Source organism: Nicotiana tomentosiformis, chromosome 4 (assembly GCF_000390325.3).
Source record: "Nicotiana tomentosiformis chromosome 4, ASM39032v3, whole genome shotgun sequence".
Lineage (NCBI taxonomy): Eukaryota > Viridiplantae > Streptophyta > Magnoliopsida > Solanales > Solanaceae > Nicotiana > Nicotiana tomentosiformis.
The window spans coordinates 122457703-122473644 of record NC_090815.1 but is presented as its reverse complement, the minus strand read 5'-3'; positions in this window follow the sequence as shown (position 1 = coordinate 122473644).

Genomic DNA, 15942 nt, shown 5'->3' with positions numbered 1-15942 from the left:
CATTTGCAAATGGAAGCTGAAAATGGTCTTTCCGAGTAACTTTGTTGAGCTTCCTATAATCCATGCACACTCTCCACCCAATGACAGTTCTTGTGGGGATCAATTCATTTTTGTCATTTGTTATCACAGTCATGCCCCCTTTCTTTGGGACACATTGCACCGACGAGGTCCACGAACTATCGGAAATGGGGTAAACAACCCCGGCATCCAACCACTTGATGATCTCTTTCTTTACTACCTCTTGCATGGCCTCATTCAATCATCTTTGATGTTGTACGGAGGGTTTGGCATCCTCCTCCAAAATGATTTTGTGCATGCAAAAGGCGGGGCTTACACCCCGAATATCCTCCAATGTCCAACCTATTGCTTTCTTCCTCCTTTTGAGCACCGCAAAGGTGGAATCTACTTGCACGTTAGTTAAGCATGAGGAAAGAATAACAGGTAAAGTGGAACAAGGGCCTAAAAACTCATACCTAAGGTGTGAAGGCAAAGGCTTTAACTCCAAGGTGGGAGGCTTCTCGATTGAGGGCTTTGTTGGTGGAGTCTTCTGGCTTTCGAGATCCAAGGAAAGTTTTTGGGGCTCATAAGTATATGATCCCATTCCTTGCAAAGCATTGACACAATATACAAAGCCTTCCTTCTCATCCTCATCATGATTCAACAACACAACTTCCAAGGTATCTTCAATATTTAACACAACACTCGTGTCATCAACAATTACTTCGGTTACCAGATCCACGAACGAACACAATTCGTTGCTATTTGGCTGCCTCATTGATTTACAAACATGGAACATCACTTTTTCATCACCCACCCGGAAGGTGAGCTCGCCAGCTTCCACATCAACTAAGGCCTTCCCTGTAGCAAGGAAAGGTCTCCCCAAAATGATTGGCACCTCGTAGTCAACCTCACAATCAAGTATCACACAATCTGCGGGAAGGATGAACTTGTCGACTCGAACTAACACATCATCAATTATCCCCAACGGCTTTTTGATTGTCCGATCTGCTATTTGCAACCTCATGGATGTAGGTCTTGGTTGCCCAATCCCCAATGTTTTGAACATAGAATAGGGCATCAAGTTAATGCTTGCCCCCAAGTCACATAAAGCTCTGACGAAATCGGCACTCTCAATAGTGCACGGGATTGTGAAAGCACCGGGATCTTCTAACGTTGGAGCCATAGAGTGCACAATAGCACTCACTTGATGTGTCATTTTGATCATTTCACAGTTCATTGATCTCTTCTTTGTTAGCAAATCCTTCATGAACTTGGCATATCCTGGCATATTTTCTAAGGCTTCAACGAACGACACATTTATGGAAAAAATTTTCATCATATCAATGAATTTCTTGAATTGATTCTCATTGTGTTGCTTTGCAAGTCCTTGAGGGTGTGGAGGAGGAGGCCTTGGCATTGGTGCCTTAGCCTTTGGCACTACCGGCTCCGACATGTCAATCACGTGCTCCCTAGATGGGTTCACATCTTCTTGCGTATTCTCCACATTTTTATCAATATCAATCCTCGCTTCTTCATTAGCTTGAACATCATTGCTTGGCTCTTCATCATCTTGCACCAACACATCATCACCCACATGTCTTCTTTGGTTTGAGGTACTAGCAACTCCACCTCTCCCACTTCTTATTTTTACGGTCATTGCATGCACCGTATTCCCACCTTTCGGGTTCACCATCGTATCACTAGGTAGTGCCCCCTTTGGGCGAGTATTTAAAGCTTGAGAAATTTGGCCAAGTTGAACCTCCAAGTTGCGGATATAAGTGTTGTGGGAGGCTAATTGGGCATCGGAGTCGGCGTTTTTCTCCATCATTTTCTTAAACATGTTTTCAATCCGTCCCATTTCACTATTGGAAGAATTAAGACCTTGCGACGGATATGGAGGCGGGTTGTTTGGTTATTGATACATCGGGGGTCTCTGAAAGTCCGACCCCCGATTTCCATGATTGCTATTGTTCCAATCCCCTTGATTATTGTTGCCTCCCCAATTGCTTTGATTATTGCCACCCTAATTACCTTGATTATTACCTCCCCAATTACCTTGATTACCTTGATTACCCCAATTGCTTTGATTATTATTGTTGCCACCACTCCAATTTTCCTTGGTGGCCTTGGTTGTTCCAATTTCCTTGGTTTCCTTATGATCTTCATTGTTGTTGATTTGGAGCATTGCTTCTTTGACCTTGATAATTGTTGACATATTGAACCTCTTCATCTTGCCCATCATATGAATCATCTTGATTATACCCACTATTACTTTGCTCAAATTGTTCCGGATGGTTTTGTACTTGTTGACCTCGTTGTCATCTCTTGTTTACCATCATGTCCACCCCTTCCATAGCATTCACCTGTTTTGGCCCTTGAACCTGTTGAAGCTGAGCCTTAGCCAATTGGTTCATGGTAGTTGTCAACTCCGCAATAGCTTGCCCATGATCATGTAGCTCCTTGTGTAGGTGAATAACATATGGGTCACCTTGAGGAACATTGGCTCTACTTTGCCACGTCGAAGAGGTGTCCGCCATCTCATCCAAGATTTCACAAGCTTCAGAATAAGGCGTGTTCATGAAGTTACCCCCAGCAAGTTGATTTACCATACACTAATTCGTTGTGTTGATCCCCTTATAGAAGGTCTATTGGATCATGGCCTCGGTCATATCATTGTTCGGGCATTCTTTGACCATGGTATGATATCTTTCCCAAATCTCGTGCAATGGCTCATTGGGCTCTTGTTTGAAAGCTAGAATTTCATCCCTTAGTATAGCCATGTGCCCCGGAGAGAAGAATTTGGCAATGAACTTCTCGGCCAACTCATCCCAAGTGTGGATGGAATTATTGGGCAATCTCTCTAACCAGTCCAAAGCCTTTCCCCGTACAGAAAAGGGAAATAGCCTTAACCGCAGTGCGTCCTCGGAGATATTTGTTTGCTTGCTCCCCCAACAAGTATCGACGAAACCCTTGAGATGCTTGTAGGCATTTTGGTGTGGAGCTCCGGTGAAGCAACCCCGCTGCTCATGCAGTGTAAGCATCACGTTGGTTATTTGGAAGTTGCCCGCCTTAATCCGGGGCGGGACTATTGCACTTGCATAGCCCTCATTCAGCAACACCCGGTGCGCTGCTCTTGGTGGAGGTGGGGGAGGGTTTGGGATATTATTATTAGGCGGTCGGCCTCGCCTGTTTACTTGAGGCTCGGGATGAACCTCATCCACTTGATCATCATACCCCTCCCCCAATGGTAAATTTCCGAGGGGCTCGTTGTTAAGGGCCATTTTGTACCTAAACGCAATTCACAAACAAAATTAGTGACTTGGAAGGAAAGAAATACAAAACACACAAATACCTAGATATATAGCTAAATTCGTTTAACTCCACGACAACGGCGCCAAAAATTGATCTAGGCCAAACCCACATCACAATTAAGTAATGAGGCGGTCGGTGCAATAACAAACCCAACGAAGGTCGGGATCGAATCTTCAGGGAGTTAGAATATGGGATTAGGTGTATATCTAAGTTAATTGCAAGTTTTGGCTCCAATTACACTTCCACAACTTGAATGGTGTTCTACTTCTACTTTACTCTATTGTTTGCAAGTATAAAACTAAGGACAATATTTTTGGTTTTGAGTTTTTCAAATGATTAAAAGGGACTAGGGTTGTGACTTTTATCTAGGTGGTTACCTAATGGGTTGTCAGCTCCAGGGCAAATTTGATTAGTTGGGGTCGTGATGTAGCAATCACATCCGGGTACTCACTCTATACCTCTCGGGTATTTGCACTATACAAGTGATATTAGCTCAAGTCGGGTATTACTATCTCTAGGTTTAACCCTTTAATTGGGGCTATCAATTTTTTAAGTTCACCCCAATTTCTTATTAGCCAAGTTTTCCTAGACTTAGTTTCTCTTTTTCAAGTAGAGGCTAAGTCAAATAAGCATGAATCAATGTTTGTAACCATTGATTCCAGGGTTTAATCATGAACAAGTCTAAATATCACTAACCCAATAAAAAACAAGCCCTAAATTAAACACCTATCAAATACTCACACTAGGGTTAGGTCACAACCCTAACTAAAGATTTAGCTACTCATGAAAAGTACAGAAATCAAAGAAGAAATTAAGATAGAATGCATATTAATTGATTAGGGAAAGAAAATCTAATGTATATATATTAATCTAGTACAAAAATCCTCAAAATAGAAAATACAATGGCTCGGGTGCTCTTCTGAAAACTCGACTTAACCTAAAAATGACAAAAAGTTCTATTTATACTAAGCTAAAAATATCTGACAATAATGCCCCTACGAAGGTTGTGCGGCCGCATAATTCTGGTGCGGTCGCACAATGAGCTATTGTGGCCGCACAATTATCGTGCGGTCCACATTCTTGGGTACTTGGGCTTGGGACTTGGGGGCTTCTGTGGTCTGCATAAAAATGGGTGTGGTTGCACTTATGATTATGTGGCCGCACAAAAGTGCTGCGGTCCGCACTCCTTGCTTTTTTGGACTTGACCCAGCTCTCTGATTCTTCGACAAGTGCGGCCGCACAATTTCGGTGCGGTTCGCATGCCTTTAGCTGGCCCAAAAACTACTCTCTGAATCTCCCCTCTGCAGCCGCACTGCTTGCCTTTTGCCCTATTTTGGTTCTTGTTCACTTTTAACTCCTTTATGAGTTGATTTTGACTTCTTTGGCTCGTATCCCAATATTCCCGCAAGTAAACATAATTTTTTAGTTTCTGGGAATACCTTTAAGCATTTTTGAGCTAAATCACAAGTAAAAGACAGTAAATAATCGGTCAAAATCCCTACTTATCAAACATCAAGGCCCGCTGAAGCCGCCATTGCCAGTTCTTACCATCAATATAATCATCAGAGACAACTACGACGCCTCTATCAATAACGTGAATTTCACCACCACTCATAAACTCAAGCGGTCTATCACCCTCGAACGGTATGACGAACTCGAAGAAAGTATCTTCTTCGTCGAGTCAGATATCGACAGTTTGACTTTCCCTCATAATGATGCCCTCGTTATTACTTTATGCATTTTAGACACCGATGTCAAATGCATCATGGTCGACGATGGAAGCGGTGCGTGCATTATCCATCCACGATTCCTTACCCAAATGAGGCCTGAAGATAAGATAGTGTCGTGTTGCATCACACTAACTGGTTTTAATAATACGGTTAAGCGAACATCCAGGGAAATTACACTCCCCGTCTTGGCCGGCGGCGTGACTCTAGAGACGACATTCCGCATCTTGGACCATGCCACTGCGTATAATGCCATAGTGGGATGACCATGGTTACACCCCATGAGAGCTATCCCATCAAGCTTGTACCAAGTAATTAGTTCCCGACACCTTGGGGAATATTTGGCATACGCAGAGAACATCGCACGTCCTAGGAATGCTACTGCATTGCCTTGGACAACATGACCATCCAACAGAAAAAAGATAAAGAAAAAGAGGCGTAGCAATCAACAGGGTCGAGGTCGAAGCAAGGATAAATCGGGGATGTCATCACGGACCCCGACATGGTCGAGCTTGCAGGTTTGAATATAGAAGACCTCGACCCATTTAATTAGACCTCAACGATTATAACAAGAAGGCCTATATCGGCTGTAAACTCCAGGAACCAAGTAAGTTCAGTCAATTCTTAATACCTAATGCAAATTTGTTTGCTTTCAGCCATGCATATATGTCGGGCATCCCAAAGGAAATCACCACACACAAGTTAAACATCGACACATTCCACCCGCCCAGTAAGGCAAGTCACACTTAAATTCAACACCTCCATCAACGATGCAGTCCGTGATGAGGTGGAAAAATTATTAGAAAACGGCTCCATCAAGGAGTCGAAGTACCCCAAGTGGATTGCCAACGTAGTGATGGTCAAAAAGAAAAATGGGAAATGGTGTATATGCGTGGATTTCACAGACTTGAACAAAGCATGTCCGAAGGATTCATTCCCGTTACCCCACATCGACCAGCTCATCGACGTAACAGCTGAGCACGAACTATTGAGTTTCTTGGACGTTTACTCAGGCTATAATCAAATTCTCATGGAGGAATAAGACCATGAGAAGACCACGTTCATCACCCACCAAGGAACGTATTGCTATCGGGTCATGTCGTTTGGACTAAAAAATGCGGGGGCTACTTATCAAAGGTTAGTAACCAAGATGTTCAAAGACCAACTCGGTAAGACCATGAAGGTATATATAGATGACATGTTAGTCAAGTCAAAAAAGGGCAGAAGATCACATCGATCATTTGAAAGAAACTTTCGACATAATCAGACGATACAGAATAAAGCTGAACCTGGAAAAATGCGCATTTCGCATTGCCTCAGGAAAATTGTTAGGTTTCCTAGTGTCGCAGCGAGGGATCGAGGTCAACACAGACCAAATCAAAGCTATCGAGGGGATACTAGAACTCTTAACCACCAAAAAGCAAGTCCAAAGGTTGGCTGGTCATATCGCTGCTCTATCAAGGTTCATTTTGTGGTCGTCGGATAGATGTCACAAAATTTTTGACGTAATCAAGAAGGAAAACAGTCTCAAATGGACTTCCGAGTGCGTCCAGGCTCTATGAGAACTAAAGGCATACCTATCATCAACACCCCTGCTTTCGAAACCCGAACCTGGGGAGCAACTCTTTATCTATCTAGCCGTATCCAAGGTATCAGTAAGCGCAGTCTTGATCCGCAAAAACAAATATATGCAATCTCCCATCTATTACATTAGAAAAACACTCGTTTATGCCGAAACGGGGTATCCACACCTCGAAAAATGGCTCTGGCCTTGGTCATAGCTTTACAATAGCTTAGACCATATTTCCAATACCACCCCATCTCGGCCGTCACAACATTTCCCTTGAGGAGCATTTTGCATAAACCCGAACTATCAAGGAGGCTAGCCAAATGGGCCATCGAGCTAAGCGAGCACGACATCACATACTAGCTGCGAACGGCGATAAAGTCACAAGTGCTCACCGACTTCAGTGCAAAAATAATGCCTGAAGTCAAAAGGGAAGCCGTCAAAGTTTCCCTCCAAACACAAGACCTTTGGGTCCTATACACCGACGACGCATCCAACTCATTAAGGTCCGGACTGGACTCGTGCTCGAGGTCCCGACAGGCGAAGTAATTCGCCAGACCATAAGATGCCCAGATATAACTAACAATGATGCCGAGTATGAGGCCGTAATTGCAGGGTTAAAGCTAGCACTCAAATATGGGGCTAAACGGTTGAAACTCCGTTATGACTCCCATCTCGTAGTCAACCAAGTCACGTGAACTTTTCAAATCAAGGAACAAAGATTGCAAAATTACAAGACTGAAATATGCAATCTATTGACTCAATTCGACGAATGCCAGCTCAATCAAATTCCACGAGCGTCGAATGCCGATGCAGACGGCCTCGCCAAATTAGTCGCAGTGACAAAAATCATCACAATCGGAGATAAAAGCGTAGTCCACCTCCTCAACTCGTCACTAGACCAAATCGAGGTAAGAACCATAAACTTAACTTGGGACTGGTGCAATCGCATTATCGCATATTTGTAGGACGGTACACTCCCAGGCGACAAAAAAGATGCCAAGAAACTAAGAATGCAAGCTGCCAGATACATACTCCTTTATAACGACCTATACAAGAGGACTTACGGCGACCCTCTGGCGAAATGCTTAGGCCCGAACCAAACCGAGCGCGTCCTCGAGGAAGTCCACGAAGGCCACTGCGGAGCTCATTCTGGCAATCGAGCACTAGTCAGATGCCTTATACGGGTAGGTTACTACTGGCCCACCATGAAAAAGGATGTCGTAAACTTCGTGAAGAAATGCGAACAGTGCAAGAAGTACGCCCCAATGATTCATCAAGCAAGCGAACATCTCCACTCGGTCACCTCCCCTTGGTCGTTCATCAAATGGGGAATGGACATCGTGGGCCCCCTCCTAGCAGGGCGAGGTAATGTACGATTCCTTTTGGTTTTAACTGACTATTTCTCTTAATGGGTGGAAGCAGGAGCATTCGCCCAAATACATGAACATGAGGTAATCACCTTTATATAGAGAAACATCATATGCCGATTTGGCCTACCCAAGAAAATCAGATGTGACAACAGACCATAGTTCACAGGGAAGAAAACCGCCAAATTCTTCGAGAAATGACATACCAAGAGAATACTCTCAACCCCATACCACCCAGCAGGTAACGGGCAAGCAAAGTCCTCCAATAAGTCTATACTAAACATCATGAAGAAAAACCTCGAAGACGCCAAGGGGCTGTGGCCGGAAATGCTACCAGAAGTATTATGGGCATATCGAACAACTCCGAAGACCAGCACATGAGGGACACCCTAATCTTTGGTCTACGGGACTGAGGCAGTAATACCAATCGAGGTCGGAGAACCCATCCTCAGATACTCCCATGAAAGTGGCACGAGCAACAACGAAAGCAGAAGGCAGGAACTCGAGGAAATCGATGAACGAAGAGACATGTCCTACATAAGAATGGTTGCCCAAAAACAACAAGAAGAATGTTATTACAACAAGAAAGCAAAGGTCCGACCGCTTAAAGTAGGGGACTATGTACTGAAATCCAAAACTCAAGAGAGCAAAGATCCCCGAAAAGGCAAGCTGGGAACAAATTGGGATGTTCCGTACAAAATCACAGCCAAAGTGAACAAAGGTTCATTCCAACTTGAAACAATGGAAGGAAAGCTACTACCAAACAACTGGAATATCAGCCACCTCAAATACTTAAACTTCTGAGAGAAAAAGCGTCCCCCAAGTCGTAATCTTTTTTCCCTCACTAGAGTTTTGTCCCATTTGGGTTTTCTCAAGGAGGTTTTTAACGAGGCAACAAAGGGAACGCTTCGAGTCGAAGTACGTGAAGGTAGGGTCATGGTTAATATTTCATTGCTCGACCTGTCAATACTCTCTAAGTCAACCAATGAAGGGACTAGATGAACTGGGACTGAGACTGGAACACCAGCAAACACCCAAAAATCTGTAAATTTCTCCAAGTATATAACCAAAGCAACAATGTCAAAGCAATAACACACTTTTTTGGTATTAAGGTTATGTTCGAACCCGCTCGAGCAAACACCTACCGGCCCTCGGTCGCGATTTAATGAAAGGTTATGTCCGATCACGCTCGAACAAACACCTACCGACCCTCGGCCGCAATTTAACAAAAGGTTATGTTCGACCCCGTTCGAACAAACACCTACCGGCCCTCGGCTGCGACTTAACAAAAAGTTATGTTTGACCAAGATCGAACAGACACCTACTGGCCTTTGGCTGTGATTTAACGAAATGTTTTGCTCGACTAAGCTCGAACAAATACCCACCGGCCTCGGCCGCGATTTAACGAAAAGTTATGTTCGGCCAAGCTAAAAAAAAGATCTACCAGCCCTCGGCCGCGATTTAACGAAAGGTTATGTTCGACTAAGCTCGAACAAACAAACACCTACCGGCCCTCAGCCTTAATTTAACAAAAGATTATGTCTGGCCTCGCTCGAACAAACACCTATCGGCTCTCGGCCATATCACAACAAAGAAATAAAAAATACACACAAGGACATAAAATGAACCACAAGAAGAGAAGATTATGTAAGGAACAACTTTGATATTTCACATACTTATAGATATTTACAATAGGCTCGTGGAGACGCCGATAAAAATACATAAAAAATCAAAAGGGAAAACTACCGGTCATCACCATTAGGGCCTTCAGCATCCTCGCCAACTTGTCCCTCAACAGCATCGCCACCCGGACCATCAACACCCTCGCCATCGCCACATTTGCCCTCAAGATATGCAACATCATATCAGTCATTCTCCTCGAGCCAGTCTATGCCCTCGTCCCCCTTGTCATCACCGGCCTCAGGCATAGCAGGATCATACCCACAAACGACTCAAGATTTATGAGAATTAACATGAACATCTTTGAGGGCAGCCTCAAAAACGGATCCTGCCATATGCAAATCTCGAAAGACATCTAACTGGGTCTTGGAATGGATCCACTCCTCGTACAACTCTCGAGGAATATAGGGAAAATTTGAAGTGCGAGAAGAGGATGGTTGTGCCAATAACTAGGCCTTCTCGGTCTCCAGAACAACAAATCGGTCGTATAGGCCAGAAGTCTCTTTCTCCAACTCTCCAATCCTCTCATCATGCCGCTCTTTTTCAAGCCTTGTTGTTGTTAAGTCATTTCTCGCTCGGAGCGGAGAGTCCGAATCACCACTTCAAGAGACCCTGCATTCCTCAAAGCCTCCGATCGAGCGGACTTTGCCTTCTCTAGCTCCTCCATCTTCTCAGCGACCTCGCCGCAAAGAACCTCTACCCTGAATTGACACTCCTCAAGCCGGTCTCGCAGAAAAATCACCTGAGCTTGGAGATCACTGCACTGGGCTTCGACCCCTTGCTGAGCTTGATCTCTTCCTCCTTGCTCCTCAACGTCCCCTCCAAGATGCTGCAATTCTCCTCCATCCGCACTAGCTCCTTGTCCCGCGCACTCAAGTCATCCCTCAATTGGCGCACATCGCCGCTTTCGCGGAGCCGGCACCGAAGCTCCATGTACTAGTCAAGGACTTTGGAGTACTTGTCCTTCAACTTCACATAGATATCTTTACGCCTCTACTCCCTACGAGAACTCTTAATCTCCATGACGACCGTCTACAAAACAAATGAAGTTAGGGCCTACGAAAGGACAAAACTTAAGGAAAATAATGGATAACAAATGTACTTACTCGAAGGGTGAGGCCGACAATGTTGTTCGACAAGTCGTTGTCATTCATAGTCTTGAGGGTCATACCCTCAACTCAAGAACTAAGAGAGACACGGGAGGGGATAATCTTCTCGGTATCCACAAGAAGATTACGATCCATCGGGATCGTAATAGTCCTTGAACCCCCCCTCCAACCTCACTTCAAGCTGAGTGAGCCCCTCGTCGATCATCCTTAGATCGTCTACATCTATGTCGGAATCGGATCTAACATCCTCTTCGGCAAAAACCTTCCCTCTATCATCAGTCAAAGAAGGTACGTCCGCTGCAACCCCAGAGGACGAGGCCTCTTCGCGCCTTGGAAGAATAGGGCCGCCACTGCCCACCACACCTGCGACTGTCTCCACCACAGGTTATGTATCCACATATTCCAAACAAATGGCCTCGGAACTAGCCGCTAAGCTCTCTCCGATATGCACTATGGCCATCTCCTGAATGACAAATTCGCAGTCTCCTACATCGGCGGCCGCAGACCTCGCTCCCCCGACATCCACGACCCTCATCTTACAAGAAATCAAATCTCCATCATGGGGCAAGGGTTCGTCGTCCTCATATATAAGGGCATATAAGGGAGAAACCGAGTTCTACGCGACTGAAGGAAGGAAAGGTTTGGACGCAACAACAGGAGGGACCGAGATAAAAGCAGGATCAGCCGCAGTCGAGGAAGGAGTGGGAGTCAAATATGTAGTAGCTTTCCTCTTATGAAACGAAGGTGTGGGAGCTCTCGACCTCCTCGAAGACCCCCTGGCCGAAGCTATAAAAACACCAAGAAAGGAAAAAGTTAGCAAAGCTAAACAAAAAAAAAAGAAGAAGCTAAGACACCGGCGGTAAAAAGAACTTACCAGTCGAAGGAAGGATAGGCCCAAACTTCTTGAAAAAACTAGGTCATTCAAGAATCCCTACAATGAGAGGAAGGAGTCGATCGACCCATTAAGAAATGTGAGTGACAGAGGAGGAGGAGGGGTCTTGGCTGCATGAGAAGAAGACAAGAGGTCAAAATCCGCGACCAAGCACAAGAGAAAAATTGGATACATACAAATAGGGAAATTAGGTACTTACGAGTATAATTTCAAGTCTCATGAAAACCGTCGACATTGGCCACCAAGTCCTCGATTCTAACAAAAACGAAGTTGAACCAGAGTTGACGGTTGGCTTTGTTATCTATCTTCACCACTAAGCACTTGCCCCTCGGTGGTGAAGATTCAACATCGTTCCCCTATAATAACTGGGGGCGAACATGTGTATTAAGTGACAAAGTGACAACTTGACCTCGGGCGAACATAAGGCACGAGCTGAGCTGGGAAAATGCCGTAATAACGACAGAACTCCTCGACCAACGGTAGGAGAGGAAGGGAATAAGGTAGGCGTAGAAGGAGCAATACAAAGTACGGTGAACCTGCACCGTATCCCACTCATCTGGAATTAACCCAATATGATTGGGAAGGCCAAATTTAGCCTTAAGCTCTTCCAATTCCTTCACCGTCATCACTGACTGAAAAGATCCAAGTTCAGCATCAGGTGATTTGTTTGAAATCAGATATGGAATAAGGGTTGCGTGGAATTATCTCCTCCACCTACGGAAAGGTTCCATCCTCAACAGCGGCAGGAACACCCTCCTCAAGGGAGGGAAACACCACTGCCAAGGGGGCCACATGACTTCCCTCACCAGGCTCGGAAGATGCGTTAGACATAGTTTAATGTGGGAAAGAGAGGTATCAAACAAGGAAGAGTTAAGAACAATACAAATCACTAGAATAGAGAAGAGAAGTTTGAAGCAAGAAGAGAGTAAGAGAAAAATATGGGGTTTCGTAACAACAGAAAACTTAAAACTCAAAATCGTGTCCAAATACCTCTATTTATAAAGGTCCTGGCACCAGAACCAAAAAAGTTTCATCATTACTGGCACCAAAACTGAAACGGTAGGTTTAATCAGAGGTCACACGCTAAACGAAGCAACGCATCGGGAATATGCGTCACAATAACGTGTGACGTCATGACATCACCCTAACTCGTGGACAGCGTAATTCCAACAAATCGACCGGGAAAATCTAAGTATTTGAAATGTGCGGCCCATGTAGGGCCACGCTGCCAGTTCGCCGCAGCCACCTCGACCTGCACAACTCTCTCGGTTGTTTCGACCACAAAGAACAAGATTCGCTCATCGAATCCACCTGAAGCTGGCCTCAATAAGTGGAGGGACTAACTGTATGGGTCAAAATCTATCTTTAGAATATTTAATCCAAGATAGTATTAGGGAAAAAGTTCCCAAGTTGTCGTTTATCGAAACGGGCTAAGAAGCGGCGAAATTTGTGGTCGAAGAGTCAACAAGGTCCGAAGTTGAGGTGTCAACAAGGGTCGAGTACCTTTGACAGAGTTATAACGGCTAGTTTCAAGATAGATATTAAAGAGAATATTCTAGTAGATATTCTCTGCACTTGTACTATTAGAGTTTTTAGGAGCATGTTCCCTATAAATAGAAAAAGACACAATGATAGGGGACATGCGATATTCATTTGTAAAAAACACGCTTTGACTTGAGAAAGAGAATTACATCTTCTTTGCTAAGATACAAACATCACATTTTGACTGAGATTCTTATCTATACTTTTCCACCAGATCCGAGAATAACTCGAATATTCAAAGGATTGTCTATCATTCATCATTGTCAAAAAGAACATCCACTTATTCCACTCTTTCTTGGGTGACTCATTTATTTTATTTACTTAAATGTCATTTATTGCTATTCATTGATGTTGAATGTTATATTATTGCTTCTGATTTATAGCGTATTTATTGTATGCCACCGCTGTTGTTAGACTGTATCTGCATAATATTTGCTGCTTCTTTAAGAACTCCATCTAGGAATATTATTGTTAGCCAATATTAACCCTTATTAATATAAGTTTAATTATTTGAACCAAGATCTATATTTTTTGGTAAAAACATAATGTTTGGGCCGAAGTAAGTTAATGGGCACTTTTAGAACTTGGGCCGATTTGTATATGGTGAAAGGTTTGGGCTGATTTTAGAATTTTTGTAAGTTAGTGGGCATTTTAGTAAGTTGTTATTTATAAGCAGTAGGTCGCCTATAATCCAGCGACTTACTTTACTGTTTTTTTTTTCTTTTAGGAATTAACCTAAACCCAGGTAAAAATCATTTATAACCCCAATTTTTACTTTACAAATTAAACTCTCTCTTAGATTTAAATAATGGATATTCTCCCGCTTATATGTTAATTGAATTTTTAAAATAACCTATTTTACTCTTAGATTATCAATCTTTATCTTTATCTTTTTACTTCTTTAAAATGAGGATATTCTTTTTTTTTTAATCTATGTAACAGCCTTACCTAAATAAGAATAGATATTATTTTTGAGATATAAAAAATAAATATGAAATATTAATTACATATATATGTTAGTGACGTTCTATAATGAAATTAATTTATTAATAGCAGTCAAAATTTTAATATGTATTTGCGCAAGTGAAAACAAAATGAGAACTTTATTAACATATTTTTATGCAGGTATTACCAAGATTAAATATTAAAAATAGAGATACATTTTACAATAAATTCTTAAAATATTATCTAATTATATTGTATATGAATTTTAGATAACAATATAGAAAGTATTTCATACACGAGCGCGTACGCACGCATACATACATACTTAATATAATGTAGGTAATATCAAAATAAAAATTATAAAAAATAATGTTAAATATTGTAACAAATTTAATAAAGGATTATCTACTTGTAATGTTAATGAACTTAAATAAAAATCTATTAGTAAAATATAAGATTATTAAAAGTATAAGTAAAATACCTAGATTAAAAATAAAATATTATATAAGTATAAGATATTGCAAAGGATAAGAAGGGAAAATATTTATAGCTCAAATTTGTATGGGAGTTTGATTTTTATAATAAAGTTGGGTGAAAATGATTTTTAAATACCCATCCATCCAACTGCTTAAATTAAAGTTAGCCGATGGATGTATAATATATGTAAAATATGTGTATTACCAATGCATAATCAATGTATATCGATTACAAATATAAATAATGAATTCAGCCAGTTATTTACTTAAAGATTTCTTTTTTAGATTTTAAATATTTGAATTGTTAAATAAATTTAAATTCTCAAAGGTAGTCTAAAATAATTTTTTAGTGAAATAAAATCGGAATTTTAAAAAGGTTCCAAATTAAAAAAGTTTATATAAATTGAGATGCGAAGGCTACAAAACAATAATGACTAATTGCACATTACTGGCAATTTGCATTCATTTCGGCTATTCCACGGAGGTTTAAGCAAGATTGGTGTTTACCCGAAAAAATGGATAGAGTTGAATTTATATGCAGTTCTAAGGATATGTGGTATAAATTGGTATAAATTGGAAAAGATAAATAAGTATGCACTGAAATTAGTTATAAAAGAGATGAATGCAAACCAGATGAACCAGTTAGCCTAAGCCTTCAAATTTAATCACCTCCAAATTGGGTGAAGAACGATTGATAGAAGAAACAATATGACCAAAAATGCCAAAAACCAAAGAGAAATAGTATTAGCACTGTTCTCTGTATTTATTAGAATGAATGTGTGTCTGAATCCGCGAATGATTAAATTGAGTCCCCTGAATCAATGATAACCTACTCTTAATATAGTGGAGGAATCCTACTTTGAATATAATTAAAAATACATAGTAGGGATCCCACGATAGATTAATTAATTGGTTTTTCTTTGATTTTGCCGAGATTCTCTTCCCAAATGTGGCTATAACGACTCTTTTGTTCCTTGGCTCGAGCTCGAACTCGGACGCTCTCGATCGTGATTGACCTCAATTCGCTCGACTTCTATCTGGGCTCGTTCTCGGTCTCGGCCGATTTCGGTCTCGATTGGTCTCTATTTGCTCGACCTCTATCTGGCCTCGATATCGATCTTGGCTGAAATTGGTCAGTTTCTAGGGCCCGAACTCAGCAGCCCGACTTCACATCATAGCTCGATATTACAATGACGAACCTCGGTCCATCATGCCCCAATCTCGATTAGTCACATGAAGGGCAAACTCGGTTTTGACCGTATACAAATAGTCCCCTCGTTTCTTAGAAAGAATATGGCGAGAAACGATATGCTTTTTCAACC